At 27.7% G+C, this 24179-nt stretch overlaps 1 protein-coding gene across 1 annotated transcript in view; it reads left to right on the top strand.

The window, feature by feature from the left end:
• LOC127276611 (lysine-specific histone demethylase 1A) overlaps nucleotides 1–24179 on the top strand; it is a 169747-nt gene that overhangs the window by 91745 nt on the left and 53823 nt on the right. The window lies entirely within an intron of this gene.

Genomic DNA, 24179 nt, shown 5'->3' with positions numbered 1-24179 from the left:
TTGCGTCCCCCTCACTTTGTGTTAGTAATGTATAGAAAATGCCACAAGAACGGGACAATTCGATCCCGCTAAATATGTCCCTTGAACGTCAGTCTGATCAGGATTTCAACTACCTACTGTCTTCTATAACAGTATATATCTTGATGTTTTAGAATTGGTTGGGTATTATACGTATATAGTAAAACGTCGCGGAAATTATGGTAAACAAGGCAGGTCAATAGACGGAGAGAGAGGATCTGATATAGTTTATTTTGGCGCCACTTGGGATATTTTTGAAGAAGGTGAAATGTAACACAAGTGCTGTAATTAGTTATTTTTTTTACTTACATTATTATTATTATTAAATAGTATTATTAAACTTCGGAAAAATTTTCACTCGCGTGGGGAATCGAACCCTGGACCTTAGGAACGGAAGCCGGGTAAATTACCACGAAGCCATTGTAACACGATGATTAATTTATTATTTTAACTGGTTCTTTAATTTCAATGACGGTGTTATTTTTTTTCCTTTTTTTAAATTGTAGTTTTTCTAATCAGAAACTAATCAGAAACTAATCAGTTTTTTCTAAGGTGACGTTTTTTTTTAATTCCAATTCTAACCGGACTTGTTTGGTCAGTAAATTTTTTGGTACAGATGCGCCTAGTAATATTAATTCAATACTGAAAGATAGTTTTTTTTTTCATGTAATAAATTTAGGAAAAATTTTCATAGGCAAGGGGAATCGAACCCTGGACCTTTGAAACGGAATTCGGGTAAATTACCACGCAGCCATCGTGATCCAATAATTAATTCATTATCTATTTTAATATTAAAAATAATAATTTAAATAATGTAATATTATTAATATATTTTTAATTTTTTTTCAAATAATTTGCAATTTTTCCAATCAGGAACTGGACAGTTTTTTTTAAAAGTGTTTCTTATTTTAACTCTATTTTTTGGGTCACTTTAACAGAAGCATTGGATAAGAAAATTGCAAATCTGTCTATAGTTAAACTGATCAGACACTTATTAAGGACTTGTCAGATTCTCTTGTCAAGTAAAACTCACCTTTAATTCCAAAGGTATATATATATATATATATATATATATATATATATATATATATATATATACTGGAATGTAACCAGTATTTACTGGACAAATTTCTACCTGCGAGCATTTATTCTCGTGAACATTCTCTCATTTCCTTATGGTGACAGACAAAATTATTTCCTGTTGTACGTATACTTACAATCAAATAAACAAGTTTATCAATTTTATAAAAAAAAAAAAAAGTTTTTGTCAATTGATTTTTAATTTTATTTCAATTTTCGAAAAATTCTAATTCTAGATATTAGATTATAATTTATTCAATAAATTATTATTGAATAATTATTATTAGCTTATACAATTATTATTATGGAATAATTATTAGATTATTTAATTATTATTATCGAATAATTATTATCTTATATAATTATTATAAAATAATTACTATTTTATATAATTACTATAGAATAATTATTATTCTGGAATTGTTTGGTTTAAATGATATTATATTAATTTGATAATTTGCTATAATATTCAATTATCGGATAATTATTTCATTGTACGATTAATATATATTTCAGTAAAATATACACTGAAAAAAAAAATTATTCGATTCAAATACCGGTGTATTTGGTTATTATCAAATAAATATTTACTTGAATTAAATATTTCTTATTTGAATCAAATAAATGGTATTTGCTTCAATCAATGAAATATTTGATTCAAGTAAATATTTATTTGATTCAAATACTATATATTTGATTCAAGTAAATATTTATTTGATAATAACCAAATACACCGGTATTTGAATCAAATAAATTTTTTTTCAATGTATATATATATAAATATATAGATACATTATTAATATTACTATATAAATGTTAATGATAGTATTATAATATAAACATAAAAATCTTATAAAAACATAAAATTAAATGTATTACACGCAAAAAATTTTTTATCTAGAACAGAGATATATTTTACGAAAACAGCGAAAGTTTTCGCTATTCTACACGCAGAGAAATGATTTATTTGAACCAAATAAAATATATTTGAGTTAAATAAACGTATATTTGTCTCAGAGCCTACTTAACTTATTTATTTGGCGTAAATAAAAGTTTTATTTGGCGTAAATAAAAGTTTTATTTGTCACAAATAAATTTTTCTTTGCCTCAAATAAATTTTTTATTTCAATGAAATAAAATATATTTGCAACAAATAATAAATGAGTTAGTAGGCTCGGAGACAAATATACCATTTCTCTGAGTGTAGGGAAATAAATTGCTATTTCAGAGAAACTTATCGCTGTTTCAGGTAAAGATTTTTTTTTGCATCAAAAATATAAAAAAAATAATTAATCTAAATAATTTTTTTTCTATTCTTGTTAGTTAATTCTTTTTTTTTTTTTTTTTGTTCATTTTTATTGATTACACGAGATCATTATAATTATATTGAGTTGTTAATTATTCTCAAGAAATGTTATATTGACCACTGCCATGGCATTTTATTGACTCGTTAATTTGACCGCGCAGTTATTATGATTAATTCTCCATAATCGGCTTAATGAACTGAAACGAGTTGGTTGTTAAATTAGGAATGAAAAAGAAAAAAATGTTTATAATTTTTAAAAGAATTTTAATTAATGAAATCATCACCATCAGGTAATAATATACAAAATCAATATTTGCACATTTTAATTTTCTTATATTACATAAAAATAAATATATATATATATATAATAATATGAATCGCAAAAAAAATGTATCCAAATTAACTTTTTAGAATACCCTTGTGAATCCGTTAACAGCCTCCTTTCTCGGGCAGGTAAAAAGTCTACAATCATTTGTACCGTGAAAAGTATTTTTATTATCCAACTCGAGCTAACGGTATGATCTTTATATATATATATATATATTTATAAACTGGTGTATAACAAAACAGACTTGACTGATTTTCGTGTGAAACAATTTTTTCTCAAAATTGTCCCACTAAAAATTTTTTTTTACCAATAATTAATTAATTTCTATATTTAAGGGGAGGGACCGCTGAAATTTTAACACATCAAAATTAAAGCTGTTTAAGGGTGGTCAATTTTTTTTCTGACAATATTAATTATTTAAATGTATAATATATCATGAAAAATTGAAAAACTATAAATTTGTTAATAATTTTTAAAATCAAATTCAAAATTCTCGAAAATTTAAAATTTAAACTTCTCTCACAATTTTAATTATTTTTGACTGCCGATTTTTTTATACGCTTGTTTTATGATTCTAAACAATCAAGCGTATGGATTTTGAAAAATTTCAATTTTTTCAAAAAATGAAAATTTTGAAAAATAAAAATATTTGTAAAATTGTTAAAAATTACCATTTGTTGTTTTTCTCAGTAGAATAAGATTTTTGGTTGAAAAAAAATGTTGAAAAAAATTATTACCCCTAAACAAGATCAATTTTGATTGCTTTCAATTTTAGTGGTAATTTTGAAAAAATTCAACTACTTCCACAATTTTCATTATTTTTTATTGTCGAATTTTTTTTACGCTTTTTTCACGATTTTAAACAATCAATCGTATGGAATTTAAAGAAATTTAATTTTTCCAAAAAATAAATTTTCTAAAATGGCTAAAAAATTTTTTTTTTAAATTTTAATAATTTATAATAATTTTGGATCCTAAATTATGCCAGAAAAAAAATTGACACTCTTTAACAATAATAACTTCAGTAGGCTGAAATTTCACCGGTCCCTCCCCTTAACTGAAAATTATTTGGTTATATCTATTTAATTGAATCAATTATAATTCAATTTTTTTTTCTTGTAGCTAAAAAAAAATTTTTTCTTTGTTTATTTGAAAAATTTTTATTATACGAAGTTAAATGATGATAAAGTTCGTTTATTTCATTTTCTCTTATTCATGTTCTTTGCGGTGCGGTCTAATTGGATCCAATTAGGATGTCTAATTTGAATTCGATTAGAATCTGAAAAGTTTTCCACTGTGTATGTATATATATATATTTATATAAAGAATGGCTGTAATTTGAAATGAATCGATTGATCAGTGTTCCCTTTTCTCATCCCTTACTATATATACCTATTATTTATTCAAGTCGTTTCAAGATCAACAATCAAGTCACTCGCGAAATTCTCATTACACCTTTTCTGATTGACAATGAGTTATGCATACGCCCGCGGAATCAAAACCTTTGGTCAGAAAAGGGAGGGGGGGAGCGACTCGCATTTAATTCAACCGTTGTGATGTGAGGTTTTATCGGATTGAACGATTCTGGCATCTCCATTGTTATATATATATATATATGTTGAAGAACGTCGAAAAGCTCGTTAGTTCATTTTGTTGCTGACGAACTTGAAATGAATTTGTTACAGATTCGGCAAATCTGTTTCGGATTCTCGATAGATAATAATTTTTTTTTTTCTATTTCTCTCTCTCTCTCTCGTGATCGTTCTTCTCCTCGTACAGCTGCGACTATATGGACAGGATGTAATTTACCAATCGTAAGGTTTCACATTGGATTTATCGGCGCTTTTCTACCCTCTCATTATCAACGTCCCCCTTGGCTTTGCTGTTTATTTTTTTTTTCTCAAAATCATTATATATATATATATATATATATATATATATATATATATATATATATATATATATATATATATACATAATCCTAATATAGTTTCGTTTTATCATGCGGTCAGCGGCCTTGAAATTGACCTGATCTCACCAATCATCGCGCGTTCGACTCTCTGACCTACTTGATTAAAAAAGAAAAAAAAAAAAAAAAAAAAAGTGTAATCCGACAACGAAACGCGTGACTGGAAATTTGAGACACAGTCTTGGAGTCAAATTTTTTTTTTTTTTTTTTTTTTTTTCTTTTTCTTGATAACGGAAACAAGTCTCGCATTATCGAGTCAACTTCTTATAAATCATTTTATTCGGTGGAAAAAAAAGCTGTCTTCTCGTCATTCTCTCTTATTAACTTTTTCCTTGATTTACTTATTGCTATAAACTGGTTGTTATATTTTATTTCGATTTTTATTATTGGGGCGTTTGAATTGTAATTTTTTTTTTTTTTTTGAAATAACATAAATGCTACTGAACTATTGAATATAATTAACTAGTTAACCAGTAATAATAATAATAATAATAATAATAATAATAATAATTATTATAATAATAATAATAATAATAATAATAATAACAACTAATTAACTACAATGAAAAAAAAATTTATTTGATTCAAATACCGGTGTATTTGGTTATTATCAAATAAATATTTACTTGAATCAAATATATAATATTTGAATCAAATATATAATATTTGAATCAAATATTTCAGTATTTGAAGCAAATACCATTTATTTAATTCAAATAAGAAATATTTGATTCAAGTAAATATTTATTTGATAATAACCAAATACACCGGTATTTGGATCAAATAATTTTTTTTTTTTTCAGTGTAATGTAATAAATGAATAATTAAAATTTTTTATTTTTATATTTATTTATTATGTAATAAATAAATTTTTCTCTAATATTAAATACTCTTATTTTGAGAGGATAAATTAATTGACTATCAAAAGAGGATTATTCCATTTAAGACTACTTTTCAGTTGAATATAGTTTATTTTAGATTACCTTCCAATTTATTTGACAAAAATGATAATTAGTAAAATAGAATTGAAGATTGAATCATATATTTTGAAAATTGCGAATGGAATTATTATATTTTATATATGTATATAGCCAAGAGTATATATATATATATATATATATATATAAAGTCAGTGAACGGCTTTAAATATACAGGTGATGAACCGGCTTTAACTCTTAACGGCTGCAGATATGTATAACCGTTGCCAGTGTGTCCTGCATCCTCATCTCTCTCTCTCTCTTTCTCTCTTTCTCTTGTACTGATAGCTTATATAGTTTGATTCATATCACGTCGTTTCATCAACTATTCAGTGAAAACGAATCAAACTTTCATAATCGAAAGTCCAAAATTTATCCAATTTTAGGAAGAGAGAGAGAGAGAGAGAGAGAGAGAGATCGTTATCTAACTTTTTTTTTTCTTTTCCGCAAACGTCGTTTTGAATTTAAAACTCTAAATTTTTTTTTTTTTAAATATTTTATTCATTTTTACAAACGTAGTTTACATTTGCAAAAAAATCCCCTTAATGGTAGAGGAATATTTTATTTAATTAACTAAAGAAAAAGAATTACTTTCTAAATTTGAATTAGTAGAAATTTCAACAAATTTGAATTAGTAATTAACTTTTTTTTTAAATTAGTAAACTAATTAATAGTAGGGAACAATGTTTATTATCGAATTAGTAAAATTTAACTAATAGTCGAAAACATTTTTTTTACTATACTTTACTATTTAATAGTATGATAGAGAAAACATTTTTACTATCAAATTAGTAAAATTGAACTAATTAATAGTAGAAAAAAAAATTTATACTGTCGAATTAGTAAATTTAAACTAATTAGTAGTGTAAAAAAAATTTTTTTCTATCGAATTGGTAAAATTTAACTAATAGTCGAAAACATTTTTTTTACTATACTTTACTATTTAATAGTATGATAGAGAAAACATTTTTACTATCAAATTAGTAAAATTGAACTAATTAATAGTAGAAAAAAAAATTTATACTATCGAATTAGTGAAATTAAACTAATTAGTAGTGTAAAAAAATTTTTTTTCTATCGAATTAGTAAAATTGAACTAATTAATAGTAGAAAAAACAATTTATACTATTGGACTTAGTAAAATTGAACTAAGTAGAAAAAATTTACTAATAAATTAGACAAATTTAACTAATTAGTAGTAGAAGAAAAATTTTTACTACTAAATAGTAAAATTTATTAACTATTTTATAGTAGAAAATAAATCGAATTAGTAAAATTTAACTAATAGTCGAAAACATTTTTTTACTATATTTTACTATTTAATAGTATGATAGAGAAAACATTTTTACTATCAAATTAGTAAAATTGAACTAATTAATAGTAGAAAAAAAAATTTATACTATCGAATTAGTGAAATTAAACTAATTAGTAGTGTAAAAAAATTTTTTTTCTATCGAATTAGTAAAATTGAACTAATTAATAGTAGAAAAAACAATTTATACTATTGGACTTAGTAAAATTGAACTAAATAGAAAAAATTTACTAATAAATTAGTAAAATTTAACTAATTAGTAGTAGAAGAAAAATTTTTACTACTAAATAGTAAAATTTATTAACTATTTTATAGTAGAAAATAAATCGAGTTAGTAAAATTTAACTAATAGTCGAAAACCTTTTTTTACTATATTTTACTATTTAATAGTATGATAGAGAAAACATTTTTACTATCAAATTAGTAAAATTGAACTAATTAATAGTAGAAAAAACAATTTATACTATTGGACTTAGTAAAATTCAACTAAGTAGAAAAAATTTACTAATAAATTAGTAAAATTTAACTAATTAGTAGTAGAAGAAAAATTTTTACTACCAAATAGTAAAATTTATTAACTATTTTATAGTAGAAAATAAATAGAATTAGTAATATTTAACTAATTAATAGTAGTAAAAAATTGTTTACTATTGAATTAGTAAATTTAACTAATTCGATAGAGTAGAAAATTTTTTTTTGTAAAATCAACTAATTCAAAAGCAAAAAGTATACAAATTTTTTGCAAATTCTGATCTAATCGTTTTTTTAATTTCTTTAAAGTAAATGTATTTTTCTACATATCTCTTTCGCTTTTTTTTGTTTCAGGTAAGCCTTTTCAATTTGACTATTTCTACTATATGCTATTCGCCATTCTCAGTGGTAAGTTATTTATTAATTAAACCCTCGAATTGTTTTTTCCTTTTTTTCAAATTTTTTCTGCATATAATTATATTTCTGCCACTGAAAAAAAAAAAATACAAAACAGAAAATAATTATATAAAAGAAAAAGAAGAGTAACAAAATTATTTAATATATTGAAATAACTTCTTTTTTTTCAATATTGATTTCTGTGTTTTTTTTTCTCCGCTCGCGAGTTATAAAATGTTTGCCTTAGAAATAATGAATAATCTCGTTACGTATTAATCTCTCCCAGGAAGATGCTTCGCTCAATAATCCGTTATTTTATTCAGCTACTACTTCCTAAAGTTGCCTTTTTTTTTCTCTCTCTCTCTGTTTTCCGTTTTTCCCTGCCCCCCACCATTATAACCTCTTGTAATTTTTCTCAATTTATAATTCACGGTTCTTTTATAACGAGTAAAATTCACTATAGAGGTATATATATATAACTAATTTGATTCTCCCAACAGGTTATTTTGCCAACTGGTTTTCAGTATAATTGATACTACACACACTCATAGTTGCGTATTTTAATGCTCCCTTTAATAATTGACTTTGAAGATTTATCTACAATGATCATATTTTTCTATACTGAAAACAAGAAAGAAAGAAAGATTGTTTTTTTTCAATTGAAAAAAAATTTTTTAATTCAATAATGGGAAATCGTTGTGATATCAAAAAAAAAAAAAAAAAAAAGAGAAAGAGAGTTTGAATTCTCGTAAACTCGTTCGATTTTCGCAGGAATTCCTTGAGGACTCTACCGAATGGCAACAAGGGCAAAAGCTGAGGTTTATAATTCGTTTGACCACTGCGGGCCTTTGGTCTCTTCGGTATATCGCATGGCGCGCGTGTATCTCTTTCTCTCTCTCTCTTTTGAAGCGGCGAAGATGGCTCAACTCTCGGTTCAGCTTCAGGATCTTCGCTTTCCTCTCGCGCAGAACCGCGGCTCGTTAAAAAGTTGCTTGACCGGTTAGGCGCTCCAAGAGGCCCATCTCTGTCCGTGGTCTACGACCCGACACCCTCACACATTCTTGGCTCTCCACACACCGACAAGGAGCCAACTCTTCTTCTTCTTTTTCTTCTTCTTCTTCTACTTCTTCTTCTTCTCCATCATCATCTTCTTCTTCATTCTCTCCTACTACATACTTTTCTTCCTTTTCTTTCATTTTTCATCTTTTTCCTTTCCTCTTTGTCCTTTTCCTTATTTCTTTATCTTTTCTCTTTTCTCTTTTTTGTTTCATATTTATTTTTGTTTCTATTTTTCTTAATCCTATTCGTTTCCTTTTTTTATTTTTCTTTACTCTATTCGTTTCCTTTTTAGGGTTTCGTGACTCAGTCCCGAAAGCCTTATAGTTTCGCTTTGGAGTCCGTCCGGCGTACACTCGTATGGTTTCCATAGCAACCGTTACCTTAGGAAGCGTTACCTTAGGAATCACTTTTTTAGGAATCGTTTCCTTAGGAACTGTTACCGTTTCCATAGAAATCTTTTTTCTAGAGCAATTGTTTCCATAGGAACCGTTACCTTAGAAAGCGTTACCTTAGGAACCGTTTCCTTATTGGAACTGTTACCATAGGAACCTTTTCTCTAGGGCAACTGTATTCATAGGAACCGTTACCTTAGGAACCTTTTTTCTAGGGCAACCGTTTTCATAGGAACCGTTACCTTAGAAGCAGTTACCATAGGAACCATTAACATAGGAACCTTTTTTCTAGGGCAACCCTTTTTCATAGGAACCGTTACCTTAGGAACCGTTATCTTAGGAACCGTTACCTTATAGGAACCATTTCCTTATAGGAAGCGTTACCTTAGGAACCGTTACCTTAGGAACCTTTTCTCTAGGGCAACCGTTGTCATAGGAATCGTTACCTTAGGAACCGTTACCTTATAGGAACCATTTCCTTATAGGAAGCGTTACCTTAGGAACCGTTACCTTATAGGAACCATTTCCTTATAGGAAGCGTTACCTTAGGAACCGTTATCTTAGGAACCGTTACCTTATAGGAAGCGTTACCTTAGGAACCGATACCTTAGGAACCGATACCTTAGGAACATTATTTCTCTAGGGCAACCGTTTTCATAGGAACCGTTACCTTAGGAAACTTTTCTCTAGGGCAACCGTTACTTTAGGAACCGTTTCCTTCCAGGAACCATTTCCTTATAGAAACCGTTTCCATAGGAACCGTTACCTTAGGAAGCGTTACCTTAAGAAGCGTTACCTTAGGAACTGTTACCTTAGGAACCGTTTCCTTAGAGGAACCATTTCCTCATAGGAACTGTTATCTTAAGAACCTTTTCTTTATAGGAAACATTTCCTCATAGGGACTGTTTCCTTATAGGAACCATTTCCTTATAGAAACCATTTCCATAGGAACCGTTACCTTAGGAAGCGTTACCTTAGGAATCGTTACCTTAGGAACCGTTACCTTAGGAATTGTTACCTTTGGAACCGTTACCATAGGAACCGTTATTATTGCAACCTTTTCTCTAGAGAAACCATTTCCATAAGAACCGTTACCTTAGGAAGCGTTACCATAGAAACCGTTTCCATAACAACCGTAACTATAGCAACCGTTTCATGTCAAATTTCAAAAGATTACAATCATAAATTATCGAAAAAAATCATATTAATTGCCAATAGTGTTAGTGTACCGCAAATTCTAATCATTTACTAAAATTACAAAGCAAAAATTTATAGTACAAAATTTTATTATATTTTTTATAAATAATTGAAAATAATATTTGATTAATATTCGAGCGACTTTTATATGGTTTTTTATTTTTTTTTACTGTACATGCGTGAAATCATTTCTATAGATAAAATTTAATTATTGCAATGAATAATTCATTTATTATAATAAAATAGTAAAGAAAAAATTTAATATGTGTGTTATGGATTTTATAGTTCCGTTGTATATATATATATACTGGAACTATTATTTATCGATCTTAAAAGTTGAAATACACCTTTTAATAACTGTTGTTATTTAATACTACTAAAGTTGTTTAACAAGTTGGTGTAGACTATATATATTTACCGTTACAATGGATTTTATTGGCTGTTATTATTAACAAGTTTTAATAATCGTTATTCATTGTCGATAATTGTTATCATTGAATGTTATTAAGGAACGTTAAAGACACTATTGTTATATAGAATTTTATTATCTTTATCGTATACAATTCAATAGATACTATTTTCAATTAAAATTAAATCGCAATTTGCTAATAAATCATATAATTTCCTTTTTTTTCGTCATTTACATAAATTGATAATTTTCCTAATCAGTCGCAATTTTTTTTTATAAATCTTTTATTATTATTATTATTATTATTATTATTATTATTATTATTATTATTAAGGCTAATTTTCATGGGGCGAAAAAATTTCGAAACTATCTCCCGTGTGGAAATTGTCCTTTTTTATTTCCCGGGTAGAAATTTTGTCATGGCCCAAACCTGGGCCAAATCTGGCGTCCATAAAATTGGCATGAAACGCCATACCCGATTTGGGCCACAAGATGAAGCCACATTTTGATGCTTCCCAGGTCTGGCCCATATTGGGTGAGGCGTTTCAAGCCATTTTTGGGCCAAATATGTCGATTTCTACATGGGTTCCTACTAAGGCCCTGGTAGGGCAATTTCTACACGAGAAACGCCACACCCGAGCAGGGCCAAATGTGGATTTCCTAATCAGGGCCACATCAGGTGCGGCGTTTCATTCCCTAATAGGGCAGCCTAATTCGGCCCCTGGCAAAATTTCTTCATGGAATTTTTTAAGAGTTTTTTTTTTGAATCTAAAAATAGTGGAACAAATTTTTTTGAAGTTAATTTTAATTCTACACCCTAAAAAAAGTAATCTTGATTCTAGCGAATTCCTTTTAATTTGATGCATATTTTCCTCTTATATATTGTATCAAAAGTAATAGTCTTCACTTGAGAGGATTTTCCTCTCGCATATAATTTGACAATTATGCGATTATAAACTGATAAAGAAAAGAGCTATTATCATGCACTAAATTAAATATCTTTAATTAAATATTAAATATAATTAATGATTTATAGTTAATTACTTACATTAATTAATAGATTTTGTTTATTTATTTAACTTTAATTCAATGATTTTGACATCAGAACCTCAAAAAAATTTTTTTGTTTTATTATTAGTCACCAAAGAATAAAAATATTCTCTCATTCAAGTGGAATACTTTTGTTTTAAGAGGAAAAATTGAGAGGATATTAGAAGAGGATTTTTCCTCTAAATATAAGATTACTTTTTTCAGGGTGTATTTTTCGTAACTGTATATATGAGAACTGATATATATATATATATATATATATATATATATATATATATAAAAATGGCATTTTGATTCATGAAGAGGATGTTGTTGGCATATCTCATTGAATATCCTTCACGAAAAATGCATTTGCGATTCAACGAAGTGTATTATATATTCGGTTGGTTATAAAGTTTTGATGCGATCAGACGACAGAAATTTTCTGGAAGGTCATCCGTGAGATCATCCGAATTCAGCTGCAAAACGGGACTTGCTCTCTCGTGGTCCCCAATATCGTTTGCAAAGATCGAAAGAGGAACACTATAAGGGAGTCCGATTGGTCGGAAATCCGAATTCTCTATATACAAGAGTATATATACATACAGAGAAAGAGAGAAAAGAGAGAAAAGAGAGAGAGAGAGAGAGAGAGAGTCGATACCGAGAATAGTCTTCCAGATTCATTGTTAAGATTATATCTGGCTGGAGGCATAAATGTTACGTTATTGTTTCCAATCGAGGTGAAACGGTACATTTCTCCAGCCTCGAGGTTCTGCATAACTTTTAACGGCCTTCCAATGGAATCCGACTTTCTGCATTAAAAAAAAAAAAGAGAGAGAGAAAAGAAAAAAGAAATTTCTCCGATATTGTATCAACTTTAAGTTTATGGGGCCATCGACAGTATCGAGGCGTTTTCATATATATATATATATAGAGAGAGAGAGGGAGGAAATTTCTTCTTTTCACGAATCAGTGGATTTATTCTTTTTCTATAGGAAATTTAGTTTTGTTTTATTTTTTTTTGGAAAATTAAATTAGGAAACATTATTCGTAACTTTTGATTTTTTTGAAAATTAAATTAGGAAAAAATATTCGTACACGCTTGGAAAAAATTTGCTGTGGCAACAAATTATTTGCAGTCACATTAAATTACGTTAGCTAATATAGGAACAGGGAACAAATTTTGCTGTTGGGTCAAAAAAGTTTACGGTGACAGTAAATTTTAAAAAATTTTAAACTGATATTTTTTATCATAGCAAACTTTTTCATTGTCATTGGAAAGAATTTAGCTGTGGTTACTAATTTTGATAGATCTGATAGCAAACATCATGTAGCATCTGTAAGCATTTTCATTAATTTATAACCGTGTAACTTTTGATTTGAATTTTTTGAAAATTAAATTAGGAAAATTTATTCGTACACGCATGGAAAAAATTTGTCTATCGCAACAAAATAATTGGCAGTCACATCAAATTACGTTAGCTAATATAGGGACAGGGAACAAATTTTGCTGTTGGGTCGAAAAAGTTTACTGTGACACAGTAAATTTTTAAAAATTTTAAACCGATATTTTTTATCATAGCAAACTTTTTCATTGTCATAGGAAAGAATTTAGCTGTGGTTACTAATTTTGATAGATCTGATAGCAAACATCATGTAGCATCTGTAAGCATTATCATTTTTTTTAACCGTGTAAATTTTGATTTGAATTTTTTGAAAATTAAATTAGGAAAAATTATTCGTACACGCATGGAAAAAATTTGTCTATCGCAACAAATTATTTGCACTCACATCAAATTACGTTAGCTAATATAGGCACAGAAAATTCAAAGGCATTAAAATAATCTGCAACACTTATTATTTTAATCCAATTTTGCTTATTTTAATCCATTTTGGTATTAAAATAAGCAAAATTGGATTAAAATAAGAAGCGTTGCAGCTTATTTTAATGCCTTTTAATTTTCTGTGGGGACAGCGAACAAATTTGCTGTTGGGTCAAAAAAGTTAACTGTGACACAGTAAATTTAAAAAAATTTTAAACTGATATTTTTTATCATAGCAAACTTTTTCATTCTTATAGAAAAAGAATTTAGCTGTGGTTACTAATTTTGATAGATCTGACAGCAAACATCATGTAGCATCTGTAAGCATTTTCATTTTTTTTACCGTGTAACTTTTGATTTGAATTTTTTGTTGACGATAAAATCAGAAAAAATTTATTCCTAACTTTTGATTTGATTTGATTTTTTTTTTTTGAAAATGCAATTAGGAAAAATTATTTTTAACTCTCTCTGCGTAATATGCAATTTCATGAAAATGGCGCATAGTTTTGCGGTGAAGGTATAATATAAATGTCGAGCTATTGGAGAACATTAAATGTAAGATAATGGGGGGAAGATCTTAAATTATAATAACGAGACGTTTCTGAACCTTTATGACATCTCACTCAGAAAGAACCATTTCCCCATAATGAAATTCAAATGTAACTGCGCTCTTGTGCATATTTCTGACCTAACATGGTAGCACGCGCACTCTCAAGAGATCTGAAATCTTCCGAGAACAAGCTTTGTATAGTTTTCTCTCTCTCTCTCTCTCTCTCTCTTTCTCTCTTTCCAAACGCTATCTTAATTTGTCAAAAACTCGGTGGTTTATTCCGTCACCGTAATCTGACATAAGATTCATTTCCAAAATCCTTTAATCTTTTATATTTTTCGGAAAAAAAAAATTCTTCTTCTTTTTTATACGAAATATTAAAAAATACTTATGATTTTTTATTATCTGTATTTTTTTTTTTATAATTTTAATTTATATTTTGAATTTTTTGTGGTTTTTTTTATATATATTTAATCTTTTAATTTCACAGAAAATTAAAAGGCATTAAAATAAGCTGCAACGCTTATCATTTTAATCCAATTTTGCTTATTTTAATACCAAAATGGATTAAAATAAGCAAAATTGGATTAAAATAATAAGCGTTGCAACTTATTTTAATGCCTTTTAATTTTCTGTGAAAATAAATTTCAAACAATTGTAGTTTATCAGGGAAAAAAAAAATTTATCTGGAACAGTAAAAGATTTTACTAGAATAGTGAAAGAATTTAACTAATATAATATAATTAAAGAAAAAAAATTCCTTAATTCAAAAAAAAGGGTTTATTTTACCAGGTGCTAACACAGAAAATTATAAGGTATTAAAATAAGCTGCAACGCTTATTATTTTCATCCAATTTTGCTTATTTTAATCCATTTTGGTATTAAAATAAACAAAATTGGATTAAAATAATAAACGTTGTAGCTTATTTGCCTTTTAATTTTCTGTGTTAATTATAATTTGTCTCCTGTAATATTTTTGAATTTTTTGTAGTTTTTTATTTTTTTATTTTCCAGTAGATAATTTTATAATTTAATTTTGTCTTATAATTTTTTTTTCGGGGGGCGAAAATTTTCTCGGTTGAAAATTCAAATTATCGTAAATTTGCATGATTAATTTTCTTTAGAGGTATATAAATATATATTGTATATAATATAGCAATTTACATTCGGTGCGAGTATATCTCGCCTTTTTTTTTTTTTTTTTTTTGAAAAATGTAGTTTTATTCAATAATTTTCTCATGTCGTGCTGGGACATAATTCTGCCACTGAAGGTGATATAGATTCCAGATATATATATATATGTATAAACTATATATAACATTCAATATATGATATGAATTTTCCTCGTGTTGTGAATTTTGAGTTTAGACGATGAATATTTGGGCTTTCTCGAAAATATGTGCTCACATCGATAAATATTGTATATTGGATTTTTGCAAAAAAGAAAAAAAGATTCAATCTGCAGCAATTTCTGAATTTAATTTTGCATTGAAGTTAATTTCTCCCCCCCCCCACCCTATAAATACCAGTCTCTCTCTTTCTCTCTCTCTTCTTCAAAATATCCTCGTTACATCCCCTCTCCTTTCTTCACAACTTGGGTCCATTAGGCTTTAAACAATAGGGGAGAGACGCTCTTCCTGCTTCTTCCTTCAGAATTCCATGAAATTGCCGGTTTCAAAAGTCCCTTGTTAAATTAACCAGCCAGAATTGCACGACAATTTCCTTGTATTGGAGATTCCTTAGAGCGAAGACGATGCTTATTAAAATTCATTTTATTCGAAAGGAATTTTTTAAAAATAATTTTCTATAATAATTTTATATTTTTGATGTTTATCAATTTTTGATTTTTTAATTTTTTATATTATCATTTTTTGCTATTACCAGTTTTTGATTTTTTAATTTTTGATATTATCAATTTTTGATTTTTTTAATTTTTGATATTATCAATTTTTGATTTTTTTAATTTTTGATATTATCATTTTTTGCTATTATCAATTTTTGATTTTTTTAATTTTTGATATTATCATTTTTTGCTATTATCAATTTTGGATTTTTTTAATTTTTGATATTATCATTTTTTGCTATTATCAATTTTGGATTTTTAAAATTTTTGTTATTATCATTTTTTGATATTATCAATTTTTGATTTTTTTAATTTTTGATATTATCATTTTTTGCTATTATCAATTTTTGATTTTTTTAATTTTTGATATTATCATTTTTTGCTATTATCAATTTTGGATTTTTTTAATTTTTGATATTATCATTTTTTGCTATTATCAATTTTGGATTTTTAAAATTTTTGTTATTATCATTTTTTGCTATTATCAATTTTGGATTTTTTTAATTTTTGATATTATCATTTTTTGCTATTACCAGTTTTTGATTTTTTAATTTTTGATATTATCAATTTTTGATTTTTTTAATTTTTGATATTATCAATATTTGATTTTTTTAATTTTTGATATTATCATTTTTTGCTATTATCAATTTTGGATTTTCTTAATTTTTGATATTATCATTTTTTGCTATTATAAATTTTTGATTTTTTTGATATAATAAATTTTTGATAATATAAATATTTTAGTACTCGATTTTTTTTTCGAAAATGCGTCAACTATATATATATATATATATAGAAGAAAGTTTTGTTATTGAACACGTCAAGTTCTTCGCGTTAATAGTCAACGTCAACTGGCGGAAGTTTTCAAGGAGATTTATTAAATATGCATTTATTGCCCTTTCGACTTTGTTCCTCATGTATATGCAACCAGCTTTAAGGTAGACACACACACACATACACACATTGTTCCTGCGTGACTGTTTTAAGCCGCACTGAAATAGCCAAAGCTTCTTATCCTAAACAAAGTTAGCAAAATGTTGGAAACTTTATCTCATATCTGTTTAGAAAGTTTGCCTTTTGAAAATTGACAATTAATTCCAGTCAACTGGTGAATATTTTGCATTTTACTTGTAAAAATATTTTTATATAATTAAATAATTTTTTGATAAAATATTATTTTTCGTATTTAAAATATGTGTACCAAATTTAAGCCCTTTGGGTCAAAATGACCGAGTAGACATTTTTAATTGGTATGTATTTATTTATAATTTCTACTATTTTTTTTTTAGAATAAATATAAATCAACTATACTTATAATTATTATAAAATTGAAAATTTGTTTCCTTAAAAAGAAATGACTGATTTTATAGATATATAAACTCGTGTTGTTGATTGTAGGTAAAATTAAGTTGTAACATTTAAGAATCTCACCTCTCATCGCAGAGAATGTAATATATAATTAAATTTAGATAAGAGAAACTATTTTCAAATCGTAAAACATTTTTCGCATCTGCATAATCAAATTATGTTTCTTTTTTTGTTGAAACATTGTATAATGAATGATTGCGATTAATGATTTGACGCCATAAAAAAAAAGTCAATTTTTGTTAAATTTTTATAGAAACTTTTATACTCGACCATTTGCCATTGATAAATCTAACTGTCCATTCGTATATATATATATATATCTGGTTTATGTTTCTGTGTGAGTATTGAGTGGATGGTATTTCTTGAGTAGTTAAGTCTTATCACAAACAGCCGCTGTCAATTTGTCTGACCAAGTACAACACTTTTCTACTAGCGACATATTAAATTCTGACTCTCATCACTTTTCTTTACATATCGTATCATTTTCGATTATGCTAATTTACATTCTATGTTAATTACACATTTTTAAAAATTGTTTAAATTAGAGAAATTCCATGAAAGATTTCTTTTTTTCTCTTTTGGTTCAGAAGTTTTTTTTTATAATATAAAATTTAAAAAAATGTTAAAATTAGAGGATTTCAAAAATTATTTTTCTAAATATTTATTTGATAATAATTAACCGATTATTTGAGTTAAATAAAATTTTTTTTCAAATAAAACATTGTAATTAGAAATTTTTTTTATTAATATTCATTGGATTAAAAAAAAAAATATTTTAATTACAATGATTTATTGTCATTATTTATTGATTTTGTTGTAATTTAGCGTACCACTTATAACGGACATAAAAACCAAAAATCCGTTAAATTATGAAGGAATGGAGAAATCGTGATATTTTAGTTTTGGAAAAAAAATGATATAGGATCTTTAAGTTAGTTATTATTTTTTAATTAAAAAATTTTAATGTGAATTTTTTGAATTTGTGGCGCCATTGCACTCAGAAAATGTTAATTTTACTATATAATACTTATTCAGGTTGTTAGTTTTCGCTCTCTCTCTTTCTTTCTCTTAGGGGACGTACCCCATGCACAATAAATACTTGTCCCATCTCTTTCTTGCATATCTGGTGCACCTTTCATTCTATCCCTCTCATTTTCTCGTCGCTTTTGCTCCCTCCCACGGAACTAATTCCTCAAGAGCCAGTTTAGGTATTTGTATTTTAATTAGCTCCTCCTTTACGATGCCCGTTTGTTCTGCCGACTCTCCCGTTCTCTTTCTCTCTCTCTCTCTCTTCCTCTTTCTCTTTCTTGCGAGCGTCGTACGTCTCCAACCGATTCGCCTTCCCAACCCCTCCAATCGTTTAATCATAATCTAATAACTGGCTGACACAAAAAAGGAACTGGACAAGCGCGCCTTCCCATGCACACGTGTATGCGCGTGCGTTTACTGTTTACACACGTACATAATTTTATACATGAGAATGTATATGCGTTTATATATCCACTGTATATATATATATATATATATATATATATATGTATATTCAAGTTGATTTTCATTTTGTATTAGTGATATGTACTTATGTATAAGGGTATGTCTTTTTAGATGTTATCGATCGAAAACTCTACTTATCACGCGACTTGAGAATTATTTCACGTTTATTTATTATATATATGGAAGATACAGGGTGTTTCTTTTAGTTGATTAAAAATTAATAATCAAAATTATTATTCCGTGATCTAATAATTGCAAATTTTGCGATTTAATTCCGCGATATCCGCGATCTAGTTTCGCGGATTCTGCCTCCTCGTTTAGAGAATTCCGTGATTGAGTTTCGCGGATTCCACCTTCTAGTTTAGAGAATCCTGTGATCTAGTTTCGCAAATTCCGCGAACTAATTTCGCTAATTCCGTGATTTAATTTTACGATTTTCGTGATCTAATTCCGCGCGAACTAAATTTACGAATCCCGTGATCAAGTTACGCGGATTGCGCGAATTAATTTCGCGAATTCCGTGATTTAATTTTACGAATTCCGTGATCTAATGTCGCCAATCTCGTGATTTAGTTTCACTTACTTCGCGACATAGTTTCACGAATCCCGTGAATTAATTTAGCGATTTTCGTGATTTTGTTTCGCGAATCCCGTGATCTACTTTCGCGTATTCCGTGATTTAATTAGGCTGATTTCTTGATCTAGATTTACTAATTTTGAGACCTACTTTCTGAATTCCGCGATCTAGTTTAGCAGTTTTCGTGACCTTGGTTCGTGAATTCCTCGATCTAGATTCGCAGCTTCTATGACCTTGTTTAGCGAATTCTGTGATCTAATTTCGCTAATCTTTTGATATAGATTCACTTATTCCGCGATCTAGTTTAGCATTTTTCGTCACCTTGTTTCGCGAATTCCGCAATCTATTTTCGCGTATTCCGTGATTTAATTTTACTAATTTCGCGAACTAGTTTCGCAGTTTTCGTAACCTTGTTTAGCAAATTACGCGACTCAATTTCGTGAATTCCGTGATCTAGTTTCGCTAATCTCGTGATGTAGATTCACTAATTTTGAGATCTACTTTCCAAATTCCGCGATCTAGTTTAGCAGTTTTCGTGACCTTGTTTCGCAAATTCCTTGAATTCCGTAATCTAGTTTCGCGGATTCCGTATCCTAGTTTAGGGAATCCCGTGATCTAGTTTCGCGGATTTCGTTTCCTACTTTAAAGAATCCTGTGACCTGTTTTAGCGAATTCCGCGAACTAATTTCGCAATTTCCGTAAGTTAATTTTACGTTTTCCGCGACCTAAATTTACGAATCTCGTGACCTTGTTTCGTGAATTCCGTGGAATAATTTCGTGACTTCCGTGATCTAGTGTTACAAATTCCGTGATCTAAATTCGCAAATCTCGTGATCTAGTTTCACTAAATCCGCGATCTAGTTTCACAAATTCCGTAAGTTAATTTCGCGATTTCCGTGATTTTGTTTCGCGAATCCCGTGATCTACTTTCGCGTATTCCGTGATTTAATTTGTTTAATCTCTTGATCTACATTTACTAATTTTGAGACCTACTTCCTGAATTCCGCGATCTAGTTTAGCAGTTTTCGTGACCTTGTTTCACAAATTCCACGATCTAGTTTAGCATTTTTCGTCACCTTGTTTCGCGAATTCCGTGATCTATTTTCGCGTATTCCGTGATTTAATTTTACTAAATTCGCGAACTAGTTTCGCAGTTTTCGTAACCTTGTTTAGCAAATTACGCGACTCAATTTCGCGAATTCCGTGATTTAGTTTAGCAATTTTCGTGACCTTGTTTCGTGAATTCCGCGAATCTCTTGAATTAATTTCGCGAATTCCCCGATTTACTTTAGCAATTTTCGTGACCTTGTTTCGCGAATATCGTTATCTAATTTCATCGAATTCCGCGACCTATTTTTGCTAATTCCGCGATTCAGTTTCGCAGTTTTCATCACCTAGTTTCACTAATTCAGCGACCTACATTCGCGAATCTCTTGAGCTAATTTTACGAATTCCGCGACCTAAATTTACGAATCTCGTGACCTTGTTTCGCGAATTCCGTGGTATAATTTCGCGACTTCCGTGATCTAGTGTTACAAATTCCGTGATCTAATTTCGGGAATCTCGTGAGTTAATTTCGCGATTTCCGTGATTTTGTTTCGCGAATCCCGTGATCAATTTTCGCGTATTCCGTGATTTAATTTGGCTGATTTCTTGATCTAGATTTACTAATTTTGAGACCTACTTCCTAAATTCCGCGATCTAGTTTAGCATTTTTCGTCACCTTGTTTCGCGAATTCCGCGATCTATTTTCGCGTATTCCGTGATTTAATTTTACTAATTTCGCGTTCTAGTTTCGCAGTTTTCGTAACATTGTTTAGCAAATTGCGCGACACAATTACGCGAATTCCGTGATCTAGTTTCACTAATTCCGCGACCTAATTTGGCGAATCTCTTAAGTTAATTTCACGAATTCCGTGATTTAGTTTAGCAATTTTCGTGACCTTGGTTCGTGAATTCCGCGATCACAGATTCGCAGCTTCCATGACCTTGTTTGGCGAATTCTGTGATCTAATTTCGCTAATCTTTTGATCTATAGTTTCACTTATTCCGCGACCTAGTTTCACGAATCCCGTAAGTTTATGTCACGAATTCCGTAATCTAGTTTCGCGAATCCATTGAGCTGATTTCGCGAATTCCGCGATCTAGTTTAGCAGTTTTCGTCACCTTGATTCGCGAATTCCGCGATCTATTTTCGCGTATTCCGTGATTTAATTTCGCCAATCTGGTGATTTAGTTTTACTAATTACACGATCTAGTTTCGCTAATTCCGCGAATTCCGTGACATAGTTATTTTAATAATATTTTTTTGCTCATAATGGTTTAACTAAACAAAATTTTAAAAAAGAATTAATTATTTTTAATAATTAAATGAATAATATAAAAAAACAAAAAAGAAAGACAGCGAATTTTGCTTATCGCGATATATTTTGCAATAAAATGAATATTGAGGAATTTTAATGAGATTCAATATACATAGTTTCTAGAAATAAATATTATAGAAATGTGAATCAATTAAAAAATAAAGTAAAATAAACTAGCCACAATTTAAAAGAATCTTATGATTTATGTCCTATATGAACTTTTGCTTAAATGTTATGTAACTTTTATCAAAATTCGATATTTGAAAATTAATTAACACACGCGATATTTACAAAAGCAAGTTTTTTTGATTTACTTTTTTTTTACCAGTTATCATTTCTCTATGTTGAATCGGGAATAAGAATAATTATTGCCGAACAATTTCAATAAGGAAGCAGTTATTTAGTTTAATTCAAAATGATTTATAAAATCAACAATCATGTTTTATAATTTAAATGAAAATATATTTTTTTTATTTATTTCAGTTGTAGTCTTGTCGATCCTAAATAATAAAGCCATCAATTTTTTTTTTTTTTCTTTTTTTTAATATACTACTAATTCCATAAAGAAACCGTTACATATATTTATAATCTCTTTCCTTTGATTTCATATATTTTAGTATTTATTGCTTTCTTATGTTAATAGAGAGAAATTATTTATGTATTAATAATTTCTACATGCCAAGTAAATTTTTTTTTTTATTTATCCTAAAAAAAGGTTTTTAGTAATTATTTTTTAATTTACATTTAGACAAAATATCTTTACAGTTGTATTTAGAAAAATTATTTTAAATATTTAAAATTCTGTAAAAAACATTCTTTAGAAATTAACTTTTCGTTTTAATATTTACAAAAAAAGAAATTAATTTTCTCTTTTTTTTTCATTGAAAATAAAAAATAAAATAAATATTTTTTTCATTTTGAATTGAAATTCAAATTATTGCGGCCTCGTAATTTTATGCTGAAAGAATTAAAAAGAGTCAAAAATGTTTTATAAAAAGCATGACAGAAATTGTTTTTACAGGAAATTGTATAATTTATATGTGAGATATCAGAGAATTCTTTTTATTTTTTTTTTTATTTTTTTTTACTTTTAAATGTGAAGAATATAATTATGAATTTTTTTCATTGAAAACACAAACTATGGAACACCTTGTATAACTTGTGAACTTGCTAGCACTATATAATCTTTCGAATAAAAGTTCGTGACTCGACCAATTGTGGAACTCAAGGCTGTGCACGCAGGGTGAAAATTCTGGATGTAATAGCGCAATGCTATCCTGACGTCCGGCATACTCTTCTCTCTCTCTCTCTCTCCCTTTTTTTCAATCCCTCTCTTGAAAATGCAGCTGTGAGAATTTTTGTCGCTATAAATTCCTTTAGCTTTCTTATCTCTCCCTCCTCTCTGTTTTTTTTTCTTTCTCTCTAAAAAAGAATTAAGTCCAGCAAATTTACATCCATCTTGGAAAGTTATATACCGCAATGCTAACACAAAAACATAATACCTCTGTAGGAAAATTGCAAATTTTATTTTAGTTTCAATAAGACAATAATTTCTCGAGTTTCAATTTTCATTGACATTATTTAATTAATAATTCTTCATTAAATTCAAAATTAATTCTAAATTCTATAAGAAGTCAAATTAATTTTTCTTTTTCAGTATAAAAATTACGATCTAAGCGAAAATGGTACTGAAAAATAATTTTGATTCAAATACTTATTATCAAATAAATATTTACTTGAACCAAATAATTTTTATTTGAATTAAATAAATTGTATTTGGACCAAATAATTGCTGTCCTTTAAATAAATACCATTTCGAATATTAATTACACCCAGAAGATATATTTGTCTCAGCATCAACTAGACATTTTATTTGAAATAAATTTTATTTGGTTTAAATAAAATTTTATTTGGCTCAAATATATTTATTTATTTACTGAAATAAACGGGACAAAAATATATGTTTTATTTATGTTGAATAAAATTTTTATTTAAAACAAATAAAAAGTCTAGTTAGTGCTAAGACAAATATAAGCGTTTATTTAAATCAAATATATTTTATTTGGTTCAAATAAATCATTTCGCTGGGGTGTATTTGATACAAATAAATATTTATTTGCTAATAAAGTAATTATTGGAATCAAATAAATTTTTTTTTTTAATTTCTATGGCAGAATGTTAGAAATAATTTTTCAAAGTAAAATAATTTTAAAAAATG

The sequence above is a fragment of the Leptopilina boulardi genome, unplaced genomic scaffold (genome assembly GCF_019393585.1).
Source record: "Leptopilina boulardi isolate dan_hultmark-lab unplaced genomic scaffold, ZJU_Lbou_2.1 LbouV2_150, whole genome shotgun sequence".
NCBI classification, from domain to species: domain Eukaryota; kingdom Metazoa; phylum Arthropoda; class Insecta; order Hymenoptera; family Figitidae; genus Leptopilina; species Leptopilina boulardi.
This window is presented reverse-complemented; position numbering and strand designations above follow the sequence as displayed.